The sequence below is a fragment of the Salvelinus sp. IW2-2015 genome, linkage group LG20 (genome assembly GCF_002910315.2).
Source record: "Salvelinus sp. IW2-2015 linkage group LG20, ASM291031v2, whole genome shotgun sequence".
Classification (NCBI taxonomy): domain Eukaryota; kingdom Metazoa; phylum Chordata; class Actinopteri; order Salmoniformes; family Salmonidae; genus Salvelinus; species Salvelinus sp. IW2-2015.
Window position 1 is genome coordinate 3,495,165 of NC_036860.1, and position 10,896 is coordinate 3,506,060.

General features: G+C 44.5%; 1 protein-coding gene and 1 long non-coding RNA gene across 4 annotated transcripts in view; both read left to right on the plus strand.

Annotated features, from left to right (window-relative positions):
• LOC139029381 (uncharacterized) overlaps positions 1-10,896 on the plus strand; it is a 235,317-nt gene that overhangs the window by 64,914 nt on the left and 159,507 nt on the right. The gene's annotated exons all lie outside the window — the stretch shown is intronic.
• LOC111981621 (paralemmin-1) overlaps positions 1-10,896 on the plus strand; it is a 29,242-nt gene that overhangs the window by 2,519 nt on the left and 15,827 nt on the right. The window contains exon 1 of one of the 3 annotated variants that reach the window (XM_024012992.3): positions 9,966-10,057. The exons of the other annotated variants lie outside the window; for them this stretch is intronic. The gene's annotated coding sequence lies outside the window, so the exon portion shown is untranslated. Of the gene's footprint in view, positions 1-9,965; positions 10,058-10,896 lie in introns of those variants that run through there. 3 annotated transcript variants of the gene reach the window in all.

Here is a 10,896-nt window from a genome sequence, read left to right on the forward strand (position 1 = left end):
CACATTTGAGCGCTGCTCTCCGTGATATCTCCTTGGTGATATCAGCAGCACAGTCTCTCACACAATTAGATTGATGGAGAGCTTTGAGCTGTTTGCATTCAGCCATGCCTGCTCTTCTCCCCACAAAATCTCCATCCCGTCATCAGCTTAATGAGCCCGTGGATACACACGCTGACAGCTTGAGAAAACCCTGAGGATTCTGGGTTCAGGGAGGAGACAATGGGCTGTCACTCCAGAGTCGTGAATCAGACTTACGCCTTGATGGAAAGACACCATTAGACACAAAACCTCGACGGATTTGCCTGACAAAGCTGGGCCTACAAATGTGATTACAGACAAAGGAATATGCCCGCTGCGGCTAACACCGCCTTGCTTTCCCTTCTCTATTATTTATGGGGTTGCTCTGTCCTGTTTCACAGCCCCCATTACTTTCACATGTGACCCACTTTTGAGGGGATGGATGCCACTGCCGGGGAAATGGCTGGTAGGGGACCATAAATCAACATTTATTGGAACATTTACCATCCAACTCTGACATGACGTCGGCCGTCCTATGTTGGGTGGTGTTCTGTTGAAAGGAACCTCCGCCTAAATGACACAGCTGAGCGTTATGGATTGGACAACGTGTTGTTACAATGACTATGTAACATCTAAGGACCTCGACTGCCACAAAATTCAATATGCAATACTTCAGATTTTGAATACATATTTATACTGTACACAAATTCATTCAAAGTACGCCCAAGGGATATGAGGACAGATGTGTAGGATTTGAATTGACATTTGGAGGCTCATCAGACAATGGCTGTTCATTCTGCCTCAATCTAATCTATTTTTAGTTTTTATTTAACCTTTATTTAACTAGGCAAGTCAAATAAGAACAAATTGTTATTTACAATGGCAGCCTAACAAAGGGCTGGGATATCATTTTTTTAGGACAACACACACATCATGACAAGAGAGACAACACTACATAAAGAGAGACCTAAGACAACAACAGCATAGTAGCACATCATGGTAGCAACACAACAACAACAAGGTAGCAACATGGCAGCAGCACAACAAGGTAGCAGGACAAACATGGTACAAACATTGTTAGGCACAGACAACAGCACAAAGGGCAAAAYGGTAGAGACAACAATACATCACGCGAAGCATCCACAAGTGTCAGTAACAGTGTCCATGATCAAGTCTTTGAGTGTAGAGTGGGAGATAACATGGATCTAATTACCCTTCAATAAGACTATAGTTGGGCCCCTTTCCCTCTAGAGCTGCCTCATAAATAACTTACGGGTCCTATTCCAACAATGCAGAGTTAAAATGTAGTGCTTGATGAATGCTCTTTCCCGTTATGGAGCCATGAACTCATTAGACTTGCACTGTACATTGACAAGGCCAATTGTTTTTATTAAAGTGCTTAAATTGTAACTTCTACCAAGAGACATTGAGCTATTTCAGGAAGCTGCATTAGAATGCTCTGGAAACATCTAAAAATGGTTTGAAATGTTTTTTCTCCATTGCCGTTTTTATGCTGAATTTGAATCAGTGAAAACACTTGTCAAGTGAGGTGTAGAAGGAAAGTATATGAATTGTGCATTGAATACCCTTTTCCAAAGAGGGTAAAATAGTGTAAAATACTTGTGACAGGCTGAACACACTATTTTCCAAAGGGTTTACACATTTGAATGGACAATCTGTTTTTCATAATCCAAGCTGTGTCAAGGAACCGCGGTAGACATCCTCACATGACAAAGCCATGCATACCATAACGCTGCGGTTAACAYCATGACCTCATCTCTAATCTGTCTTGAAAAGACATAACCATTCATATATTCCGCATATTCCGCCCAAATGATGTAATCGTCCCTCCCTAACGATGTAATGGTGTTAAGGCAGAGGAGAGAGAGGCTGCAGGGTCGATGGCTAAAAACAACGTAGCTAGGGAACAACAACAGCTTATGTCTTCTGTTTGTTCCTCCAACTGGATCAGGGTGCTGTGGAGGAGCACACAGTGTGATGAACTGGACGCCATGATTTATCAGATGTGCGTGAGCCTTAGCCTACACAGAATAAACAAGGATTAAGTGGAATATGATGTGCATAGATAGAATGAGATACGATTTACAGACTGTTGGGGAGGACAGAATGAGGACATACTAGTGTTGCGTAATGTATTTGTATATGTGGTCTTCATATGTGTATAGTTCTGCATTTGAGTTCTAGACTATGTGCATGACAGCAGGCCTTGTCCTTATGTGGTTGTGTGCATGGTTGAGCGCATTTGTGCTATCATGTACAGGATATCTGCGTTTGGGTCAGGTTCACATGTGTAAATGATTGCATGCATTTGTTTAAATGTAGTGTTTAGGCTGGTCTATGTTCAGTTCATACACTATATGTACAAAAGTATGTGGACACCCGTCAAATTAGTGCATTCGACTATTTCAGCCACACCCGTTGCTGACAGGTGTATAAAATTGAGCACATAGCCATGCAGTTTCCATAGACAAACATTGGCAGTACAGGAGAGCTCAGTGACTTTCATTATGGCACCGTCATAGGATGCCACTTTTCCAACAAGTCAGTTCGTCAAATTTCTGCCCTGCTAGAATTGCCCTAGTCAACTGTAAGTGCTGTTATTGTGAAGTGGAAATGTCTAGGAGCAACAACGGCTCAGCCACGAAGTGGTAGGCCACACAAGCTCACAGAATGGGACTGCTGAAGCGTGTAGCACGTAAAAATTATCTCTCTTATGTTGCAACACTCATTACCGAGTTCCAAACTGCCTCTGGAAGCAACGTCAGCACAATAACTGTTCGTCAAGAGCTTCATGAAATGGGTTTCCATGGCCAAGCAGCCACACACAAGCATAAAATCACCATGTTCAATGCCAAGCATCGGCTGGAGTGGTGTAAAGCTCACCACCGTTGGACTCTGGAGCAGTGGAAACGCGTCCTCTGGAGTGATGAATCCCGCTTCACCATCTGGCTGTCCGACGGACGAATCTGGGTTTGGTGGATGCCAGGAGAACGCTACCTGCCCGAATGCTTAGTGCCAACTGTAAAGTTTGATGGAGGATGAATAATGGTCTGGGGGTGTTTTTCATGGTTCAGGCTAGGCCCCTTAGTTCCAGTGAAGGGAAATCTTAACTCTACAGCATACAATGATATTCTAGATGATTTTGTGCTTCCAACTTTGTGGCAACAGTTTGGGGAAGGCCCTTTCCTGTTTCAGCATGACAATGCCAATGCACAAAAGCAGGTCCATACTGAAATGGTTTGTCGAGATCGGTGTGGAAGAACTTGCCTGGCCTGCACAGAACCCTGACCTCAACTCCATCAAACACCTTTGAGATTAATTGGAATGCAGACTGCAAGCCACGCCTAATCGCCCAACATCAGTGTACTAATGCCCTTGTGGCTGAATGGAAGCAAGTCCCCGCGGAAATGTTCCAACATCTAGTGGAAGCCTTCCTGTCACGACTTCCGCCGAAGTCGGTCCCTCTCCTTGTTCGGGCGGTGTTCGGCGGTCGACGTCAGCGACCTTCTAGCCATCATTGATCCATTTTTCATTTTCTATTGGTTTTGTCTTGTCTTCCTACACACCTGGTTCCAATCCCATCAGTTACATGTTGTGTATTTAACCCTCTGTTTCTCCTCATGTCCTTGTCGGAGATTGTTTGTTGTATGTAGGTGTTTATTGTTATTTCTGGTGTGCGATGGATTTTGCACCCTCTATTTGTTATTTTGTATACTTTGGTTTTTGGAGGTTTTGATGTTTATTAAACAGCTCCGTTTTTACCAAGTTCATTCTCCTGCGCCTGACTTCCCTGCCACCAGCACGCACCACATTACACTTCCCAGAAGAGTGGAGGCTGTTATAGCAGCAAAGTGGGGACCAACTCCATATTAATGCCCATAATTGTGGAATAAGATGTTCGACGAGCAGCCTGTTTCTATGAAGGAGGTGGAAAGCCTACAGAGGGAATAACAGCAAGACATGTGCCTTTACTAGACTAGGAGATTACAGGAGATTACATTGTGTACACTCTGCTCTCTGCAGCCTTCTTACTGTCTCTGTGTGTACAGTAAATGTGTTCTCACTGCCTGGAATGTGTGAAGACGAGACGTGAGCAGGCTTTTCAATGACCTTCATCGTGAAAGGGTCAGAGATCAGTGCTGCTGTCAGCTGAATGAAAGAACCAGTCAGAACAGTGAACTATTAACTGGTGTTCAAGTACATAGGGGATCTGAGTGTCTATGGGACTGAATATCAGCTTGTCTGCAAAAAGGCTCATATTTAGGAGTGTGTGTGTGGGGGGGGGGGGGATATCCTTGGAAAGGGCCCCCCGAGTGGTGCAGCAGTCTAAGGCACGGAGCATGACTTCGACATATGCCTCCCGAGCCGGTGGGAGTTGCAGCAATGAGGCTGTATTTATGACGTTCGTTAAAATCAATGGAATAGTCTACGAACGTCATAAAAACTGTCCTTATTTAATTCTTTACGCATTAAGGGAATGTCCTGTGCAACCTAACTTAAACATTGTATGAATTTCATCACAACCATGCATATTTTGTGTTTTGGGACCTATCTCTTGTAATGCACCCACACTGTTCCCAAAACCTAATTACATTTTCTGGGAACCTTTAAAAGAACTCTGAAAGGCTGTTCTGCTAACATTCTTGCAACATCAAAGGAATGTTTTGTGCACCCGGATACAAACATTATCTGAATGTCAGCACCAATGGACAGTTTTGTGTTTTAGAACCTATCTTTTGTCATATCCCCACAATGTTCCCACAACTAAATAAATGTTTTAAGAACTTTTAAAGAAACAAAGTAATTGTTCTGGGAATGTTATTGCAACATCAGGCAAATGTAGTTTTTTTTTGCAACCTAATAGAAACATTTAAATAATCATCACAAGTGGACAGTTTTTGGTGTTTGGGAACTCTTTTTTGGGGGGGGGAACTCTTATAATGTCCCACCACATGAAACGATTAAATGTGTACTTAGGAACATCAGGCAAATGTTTATACAAACATTCTATAATCATCACAACGAGACAAGTTTTTTGTGTTAAGAGAATATTTGCACAACCTAACCAAATGTAACTGGGAACCTTTACAGAACCAATTTTGGTTTGCTCCACAACCAAACCTAAACGTGGCCTCCCTGCAGGCACGGTAGCTGACAGCTATACCTCAAACTTCCTCAACAAGCACACTCTGGCCTTACATTCTTTTATTTTCTTGACATTTTAGTCATTTAGCAAGTGTCTTATACAGAGCGACTTACTGTAGACGAAGTGCATACATTTTCTTGCTGGTGCCCGTGGAATCAAACCCACAACCCTGGCATTGCAAGCGCCATACTCTACCAAACTGAGGCCACATAGGACCCCAGCCTCAGCTCAAAGTGTGACCTAGCTGTCATTGCAGTGTGACCTAGCTGTCATTTTAAGCAGCAGTAAATGACAAGGTCAGTAGTTATATTGCTCATGACTTATATTGCTAGAGTGTTTATTACTGAATGAGGATTAGGCCTTTCAAATTTGATGTTGCCGGCCAGACAGTAATTGCTGTAATGCCGTAATGTTGATTGATCATTGTGGGTAGTTTCATTCTGATCATGGACTAGAACGGCTGAATCACTGAAAGTAAGGTAAGGTTCACCAGCTTTAACTCATTGTGCTATGGCTTTTCTCTCCATAGTGATGACAACTCTGCTGTTAATGGAACTGTATAACGTGATGATAATGGTCAACAGTGTAAAGGATGAGGTGTTGTGTGTGTTGGGTAGAGGTAGAGAGAAGTCTATGTGAGCAGAGCAGGTTCAGTGTAGGTTCAGAGCAGGTTCATCTCAAAGTTAACCAGGCATGCTTATAGGCCACATTCTCCAGGCCAGAGCCATAGTTATTAAGTACTAGGCAGCCCAGAAAAGCTAATTTCCACCTCCCTGAATGCATATTTTGTAGACCGCCAAACTTGCAGGGCACAGGTTAACCAATTCTTTTAAAAGCCCAGCTTTTTAACTATTTATGAGATGAGAACTTTTCCTGAGTCAACACTGTGTATTCTCGGCCCTCATTGTGCAGAATATTCCATTCACACAATGTGCTGCTGCAGAGACTACAGTAACACTTCATGCAATCTAGAGCACATTGTTTCTGCCTGCTTGTTTATGCAGCCAAGTGTGCATGTGTCCATGTGTATCCATGTGTATGGACAGTATATCAGTGGAGGATGGGGGTGGGGTGCAAGCGTTGGCTGCATCTGATCATCTGATTTGTACCCTGGTCTGTTCCCATTAACTATAGCTAGGCTCAGTCAGCTCCTCATGTCATTGCTTTGATTTGGCACGGTAGGTACGGCAGGGAAGAGAATGCAGCCTGACATACTGTACATACACAGCAGTTGGGACAGCGTTTCCTAAACTAGGGGTCGCCTGGTTTGAAAATGAGGTCGGGAGAGTAACTTGGTTCATAGAACTGGGGTTATGCCAGTACCCTGAAACATGTATGTGTCTTCTGAAACATGTACTGTATGTGTCTTCTGTTTCCTTCTACCATGCCCACAAGCCACGCATGARTCATTAAAACAGAGTAGACAAGACCAGGCCCTGATCTTCTGAATTTCCCAATACCTTTCTGATGCATTTCATTTACTTCAAACCATACTCCCTTCAGACTGAAATACTGTCAAAAGTACAGGCAGACTGATTTGTAATAAACTGTCATAYRKKCAATAACAATAAAAAGTATACAATGGCTGTTGATTGCATTACTTTTTTTACATGGTGGGGTCACAAAACATTTTTTATATCAAATTGGGGTCACGGGCCAAATTTTTTTGGGAACACCTGAGTTTGGATCACGTAGTAACTGAATACTTGAACAGTTTATGCTCAACACAACCACACTGTCACGTCTCATGGTCCCACCCTATTTTATCCAATGACAATAGGACAGGCATTTATAATGAACAAAAATATTAACACAACATGCAACAATTTCAAAGATTTGATCGACTTACAGTTCATATAAGGAAATCAGTCAATTTAAATTAATTAATTAGGCCCTAATCTATGAATTTCACATGACTGGGAATATAGATATGCATCTGTTGGTCACAAATACCTTTAAAAACAATTGTGTTGTGGATCAGAAAAAGTCAGTATCATTTGCCTCATGCAGCGTGACACTTTGCATCTCCTTTGCATAGAGTTGATCAGGCTGTTGATTGTGGCCTGTGGAATGTTATCCCACAACTCTTAAATAGCTGTTTGAAGTTACTAGATATTGACAGGAACTGGAACACGTTGTCGTACACATCGATCCAGAGCATCCCAAACATGCTCAATGGGTGACATGTCTGGTATGCAGGCCATGAAAGAACTGGGAAATGTTCAGCTTCCAGGAATTGTGTACAGGTCCTTGTGACATGGGGCTGTGCATTATCATGGTGAAACATGAGTTAATTGCGGRGGATGAATGGCACGACAATGGGCCCCAGGATCTTGTCACGGTATCTCTGTTCATTCAAATTGCCATCGATAAAATGCAATTGTGTTTGTTGTCAGTAGCTTATGGCTGCCCATACCATAACCCCACCGTCACAATTGGTCCCATGTTTCAACTCATGAAACATGGGACCAACACTTTACAAGTTGCATTTATATTTTTGTTCAGTATAAACGGCACACATTTAAACGGCACACAGTTRGGTACTCTTTCTAGGAAAACCGTTACGAAGTGAGAGAGCATATCCATCCAAGTGTGTTTGCCAGGGAAAGTTGAAGTGTGTGTGTTAGTGAGTGTGGGTGTGTGTTCGTGCGCATGCACGTTTGACCGTCGGTGTGTGTGCATGTGCACGTGATAGGCGGAGCTCCTGTMTGAGCTCTTGTGAAGTTAAATGGAGTGTAATGCTGCATCTCACTTCCTGTTGGGAAGCAGCATACTGTTTCTCCTTATTCTAATTAGAGACGTTGACAAAGAGGCTCAGACAAACAAACAGAGCACACAGGAGCCATCTGTGCCCCCAAGCACAGCTCTGATGGTGATTGAACCCAATGATGAAGTAACCCACAATGACAATGCAAACGCTTGGTAGGCAACAGACACATGTCCTGCAATCTGGGCCTCAACATGGCAGGAGCTTCCTTGTGTGTGTGTGTGTGTGTGTGTGTGTGTGTGCGTGCGTGCGTGCGTGCGTGCGTGCGTGCGTGCCCCAGGTGGAAGTCCCTGACAGAGAGACCATGTGAGTCAGTCTCCCCTGCTAAGCTGTGTGCTTTCAGCTGAGTAAAGCCTACCAGTCCTGGAAGTCCTGGCTCCTAGCAGCCCATCCTGTGCCAGGCTGAGGAGGTTTGGGGCTCTCCTGTCCTGACTCAGCCTAGTACAGTACCACAGTCTACAGTATGTCTGGACAACAGTGATTCCGATGGAACGTGCTGTATTCTCTAGTTGACTTCATTGTACTGGAATGTTAGCTGCACCTCTGTTCCTGGAAATGGTGGTGTTGGTTACAGAGTTCAGGAAATCCCATAGTTACTGGTGTATGAATATTGTTGCTGGGTGAACACCTCTGCTAAGGCCCAATTATCTCCCTGATCCCTGCCTTACATTCCATTTAGAGATGTTTTGGATGTGAATAAAACTACAGCTGTGACCTTGCAGGAGAGATGTGTATCTTCCTGATAACCTCCAGAATCTCACTGGGAGCTTATACTGTTCTCACATCTCCAGAGTTCCCACCATCACGTCAGTCACAGAGCTGTGAGCTTCCTCCTCCAGACCTGCTTTTGCTTTTGGGGAAGAATGTTCTGTGAGTTATACTTCTGTGGCATTCAAATCAAATATTTCTGATTCCACTCATATTCTGTCACTTTTACGGCTCCCTATACTTTCAGCACTCAATCTACCAAACACACGCACGTACACAGATTCACAGAAACAAACAAATGCATGCAGACATGCACACCCACAACGACTTAAAGCACTTGCACTTTATTAAAAACCAAAAGTATAAACAATTGAATCCATGCTTTCAGCAACAGGAAGTAGAGGAGGACTTGGAAAACACAGAAAGTAACTTTAAAAACCGAGTCGATTCCGGAGGACAGAGAGAATGCCTTCCTAGTGCTGAATTATACATTAGGGAGCGAAGCAGCGTAACTTTTGTACATGACTAGTTTCTGGGACAGAGAATCGCTTTCTCTCTGCACTGGCTGACTCTCACCCCCATGTAGAATATGGCTAAGTGGCAGGGTCTGAGTCTGTCTCACTCTGTGGACTGGATGTGCCATGAAGACCAGTGGCCAGACCAGATTGGCCATTTCTTGTTTTTACACTAACAATTGCGATTACAATGCATTTAGGGCCAGGAGTTATTTCCAGATCATGGGACCTGGCCAGAAAAAAATCTGGGCCCTAGTTATAGTCACAACTAAGGCCAAGTCTTTCCTGGTCAGATCACACAGCCAGGAAAAACTCCTGGCACTCCACATAATGTATACCAGAACTCCTGGAGAACATTTGACCTCCATCCCTGGGCTGGTCTCCCCCACAGTGAGTCCATGGGGAGCTCCAGGGAGAGATCCATTCCACATAGTTAGGATTCCAGGGTGAGGTTATCCTGATCCTCCACACAGTGAGAAACTGGGTTCCCTATTGAGGAGCAACATTTACATGTTGCCTTTTCCCCTACGTTTCCACCCACCATTCCAAGATTATGGGCAGTGCTCCTCTTGAGTATTGTTCATACAGCAGAGTGTTTACAGTAATACTGAATGTGTAAAGCCTTTCTTTCTTGTACACAACTATTTCTGTATGTATCAGTAATGCATACTGTACTGTATGGTGTCAGGCTACAGAATGTGCCTCCTGCTGTGCTACTGGTGTAAATATCTCCCAGTGTTCCTCCCCCCTCCAGTCTCACAGTCACATTCAGTGAGCCGTGCCTTAAGCGGGGAAAAGACAGAGGAGATTTCCAACCCCCTTGGAGAAGATAAGGCGCTGACTGTCAGACGTCTTGCAGTTGTTTGTGGCTGAGAAACACAGGTCAGATCTATCTCTCTCCCACACACACATCACCCACCCATTTACACCTCCACCTTTCTGTACATACTATCTGTGTCCCCCTGTGAGACACTCAATGTGACACACACAACACACTCACTCCGTCCCTGGATCTCACCCACAGCTGGAGAGAAATCAGTTCAGCCTGAGTGGGCACTCCATGTTCCGTGAGAGCACTCCTCTCTCTGCTGACGAGAGAGAGAGAGCGAGAGAGAGAGAGAGCTCAGTGACAGAGAGATCAGTGACAGAGAGCTCAGTGACAGAGAGCTCAGTGACGGAGTGGGGACAGGTGAGGGACACCCACACACCAGCCTCAGTGTCTGTGCTTACATTCCATTTTGTCCCGCTCCAAGACTCCACTCAGTGGAAAAGGGTTGCAGGGACTCTGGCTTAAGTGCTCGATTTGTAGCTGTCGGAAGTACATTGTGTTTTCCCCTCAGTCCAGGTCAGGTCACAGAGGACCCAGGTGTCTCTCTTTCCTCTATCTCTCTCTTTCAGGTCAGYGTCTCTCAAGGGGCTGAGTTACAGTACAGTGTACAGGGACATTTGATGCATGGAAAGTTTCTGTCCCTTTGGCCCTAGTCATTTCTCCTGGGAAGTTACATTTAAGTTAAGCAGGAACCCTGGAAGCTCCCTGGAAGATCCGGTCCCTGACGTCCTCTCAGGAAATCTCTCTCTCTCTAAGAAGTGTGGGCTCATATGATAAGCAGCACACGTCACATTTGCTGATTCCCAGGAGAATACCATGCGACAAATGGTGTCTAGAAACAGCAGCTCGACTGCTAAAGCAACACAGCCCCCCCCCCCCCCCCCGCCCAAAC